This window comes from Schistocerca americana, chromosome 6, assembly GCF_021461395.2.
Source record: "Schistocerca americana isolate TAMUIC-IGC-003095 chromosome 6, iqSchAmer2.1, whole genome shotgun sequence".
Taxonomy (NCBI): domain Eukaryota; kingdom Metazoa; phylum Arthropoda; class Insecta; order Orthoptera; family Acrididae; genus Schistocerca; species Schistocerca americana.
The window spans coordinates 287,875,783-287,879,579 of record NC_060124.1 but is presented as its reverse complement, the minus strand read 5'-3'; positions in this window follow the sequence as shown (position 1 = coordinate 287,879,579).

The following is a 3,797-nucleotide window of genomic DNA, read 5'->3' as shown; positions in this document are numbered from 1 at the left end:
GCCCCGGTGCTTCAACCTGCGTGCAGGATCCGAGCTCGGTCCCGTGCCTTAGCCTCCCACGGATCTTCCTTGCTGCGAGGCCGCGTCCGCCTTAGCGTGCTCCTCCGGGGGCGCGCGTGTGCGCGGATTCTCTTCGACCGCCATTCAACGATCAACTCAGAACTGGCACAGAATGGGGGAATACGACTGTCTAATTAAAACAAAGCGTTGCGATGGCCCTAGCGGGTGTTGACGCAATGTGATTTCTGCCCAGTGCTCTGAATGTCAACATGAAGAAATTCAAGCAAGCGCGGGTAAACGGCGGGAGTAACTATGACACTCTTAATGCTCACATGATGCATCATATACGGATCCTCACTATCCACTCCTCAGCATCCTAGCGATGTCGAGTGGATGATTGTTCGCTTAGTCTCTCAGTGGGAAATCCTAGCTTGGGCCTTCTCGTGGCAGGGGTCGTGAGAGGTTCTTAGGAAGATTATGCCTGGGTATAGCTCTTCCAAAGTTCCTCAACAGACAGAGTGGGGTGAATCTTTAAGGGCTTGGGGGTTGCCGCCCCCTGCCCCTGTTTCAGCTGGCCCCAACACAAAGAAGAAAGCAGGTAGCGGTACTCCCATAGGAGACGCCACGCCAGTTGTTGGGTCATCATCCGACGCCGCCAGTTCGGGTCGAGCCGCAGTGCCTGCCATCACATGTCCTGAGTGCCACCAGATCTTCACCACTAAGAAGGGTCTTGGTGTACATCGTCGCCGTGCCCATCCTGCCGCAGCCAACGCAGAGGTGACCACTGAGAGGGTGAAGGCCAGGTGGTCTAGTGAAGAGCTGCTACGCCTGGCCCACTCTGAGGCAGCACTTACGCTCAAGGGCACCCAGTTCCTAAACCAAGAGCTAGCGAAGGCGTTCCCGTATCGTTCTCTCAAGTCCATAAAAGGGCAGCGTCGTGGAACAGCCTATAGGAACCAGGTCGCCGAGTTTGTTGCTGCCCTCTCTGCTGTTGGGGTGGGGCCACCTCCATCAGTTGCAGCTGTGGAGCCTGCCGGTCCCTGTGCAGCACCCCCCTCCCCGTCTGCAGCTGTCGATACTGTCGACCAGGCTGTCTGGTCGGCTCTGGCAGCCCTCCCGTCGTCTGGGTCTAAGTACAGAGCAGTCGATGACATCCTGGCGCTTGGGCCAACTACATCGGCCTCCGTCATAATGGGCATGCTGTCGGCTGCCCTTGACGCCATCGGCAGCAGGGAACCATCGCAAAATCCTGTTGCCTCCCGCCAGATGTCAGAGCCACAAGGGACGAAGCGGGCTCTGCAGAAGAGGGAGTACGCCCTCTGTCAGCGGTCCTTCTCAAAGAGGGCTGCTCGCTGCATGAGCGGCCTTCTGGATGGAACGCTCCTTCACCCACCACCCCCTATTCCTGGGTTCGTGGAGTTTTGGAAGGACCTTTTCACCCGGCGACCATCTGGCCGGGTGGACCGTCTGGAAGGTCGGCTGTTGCCTTCCTCCATCGAGGTTCCCTTCGAACAGCTGTGGGCGCCTATTACGATGGAGGAAGTTGCTTCAGTGCTCCCCCCTCGTCGCTCTGCTGCAGGCCCAGACCGACTGACACCGGCCCAGATTCGCCGTATACCCCATGAGGTCCTCCTTAAAATCCTTAACCTTTTCCTCTCGACCCGTCGCCTCCCATCCCATCTTCTCCTAGCCCGTACATCCCTGTTGCCCAAGAAGGCCGCCCCAGCGTCCCCTGCTGACTTCCGTCCGATCACGGTTTGGTCAGTCCTCGCTAGGGTCTTCCGTAAGATCCTGTCGGGCCGTCTGATGCGGACCTGTGTGTTGGACGGGCGTCAGCGGGCTTTCCTTCCTCAGGATGCGATGCTGCACAATACGTTCTTGTTGGACTTGGCGATGACTCAGGCCAGGGCGAACTGTCACTCCCTCTATGTTGCGTCCCTGGATGTGTCCAAGGCATTCGACTCTCTAGACCATGGTGCCCTGAGGGCACATGGTCTGCCTGACGAGTTCATTGGATACATCCTGGGATGCTATGAGGATGGGGTGGCGATAATCTCTGGTCCTGGGATGTCGCTGGCTCCAGTGCGGCCTTCAAGGGGTGTCAGGCAGGGTGATCCACTCTCTCCTATCCTTTTCAACCTTTCCTTAGACTTCATGCTTGCTCGCCTCCCAGACTACATTGGTGCCAATGTGATGGGACGACATCTCAACGCTGCTGCTTTCGCTGACGACCTCCTGCTGTTCGCCTAGACTCCAGGAGGGCTCCAGGACCTTATTGATACAGCAACATCTGCCCTTGGGGACCTTGGTCTCCAAGTCAACCCCGTGAAGTGCTTCACTCTCGCCCTCACGGCGTCTGGCCGTGAGAAGAAGATAAAGGTCGATGACACCGCGACCTTCAGGGCTGGGTATACCATCCTCCCAGCCCTGGTGATCGAGAGCACTTTCTGGTATCTTGGCCTGGAGTTCTCCACGAGCGGACGCAGCCCCTTTCATCTGAGGCAGGAGGTCGAGCGACAGTTGAGCGTCCTGTCCAAGGCACCACTCAAACCACAACAGCGTCTACATGCCCTCAGAACCGTCATTCTGCCAGGAATCCACCATGGCTTGGCCCTTTCGAGGACCCGCCTAGGAGCCCTATCAGCAATGGACACCACCATCCACACAGCAATTAGATCTTGGGTGTGCCTGCCAGCGGACGTCCCTGTTGGCTACTTCCAGGCCCCTGTGTCATCTGGGTGGCTGGGAGTGCCATCAGCACGCTGGTTCGGGCCTCTTCTGTGGCGGAACCGGTTCGCAAAGATGCCGGCAATGGGTGTCCTATCTGACAGGACAGCAGACGACGTTCTGGGGCGTGAGATTGGGAGGCTTTAGCAGCAATTACGGCGTCACAATACGGTTATATGGACGAAGAACCAAATGGGCCGGATGTGGGCTGAAGGGCTGCATCTGTCGGTGGACGGCGCCGCTCTTAAGAAGTCTGCCCGAACACCAGGGCAGCATAGCTGGGTCGACAATCCTCGACTAGCGATCACAGGCCGCGACTTCGTCTCCTGCATCCAAACTAGGATCAATGCCCTTCCAACCCGGGCACGGTTGCAGCGAGGTCGTGCTGGTGACACTAACTGCCAGGCTGGCTGCATCGCTAAGGAAACTGCAAATCACGTTGTCCAGCACTGCTTCCGAAGTCACGACGCTCGAGTGAAGCGACACAACGCCCTAGCATCTTACATCGCGCAGGGACTTCGTCGCAGGGGCTTCGACGTCCATCTGGAGCCCCACCTCAGGACATCCGAGGGATTGAGGAAGGCGGACATCGTGGCAGTTCGTGACGATGCAGCCCATATCATCGATGCCCAGGTGGTTGGTGTCAATCTTGGCATCGAAGAATGTCACCAGCAGAAAGTCGCGGATTACAATAGGGAAGCCATCCACCAAGCGATTAGGAGTCAGACCCCAGCAGCCAAGAATATCACCACCTCTTCAGCCACCATCTCATGGAGGGGGGTGTGGTCACCAACATCTGACCAGGACCTACGACAGCATGGGTTCAAGAACCACCACTTCACGACGATGTCAACGCAGGTACTCATCGGGACTGTGATGGCGGCACGGCGGTTTGACACCATTACTGCCATAAGGCGCACGATGCCCCGGACTGGTGTTGGGTGATGGCCCAATTCTATGTTTTCTACGCTGCTGCCTGGCGTCTGTCAACAGGCACAAACCCACCTCTGTTCACGTCTCTTCCTGTCCGTCTAATGTTTGTACTGTATATGTCATTTGTAAACCCACTT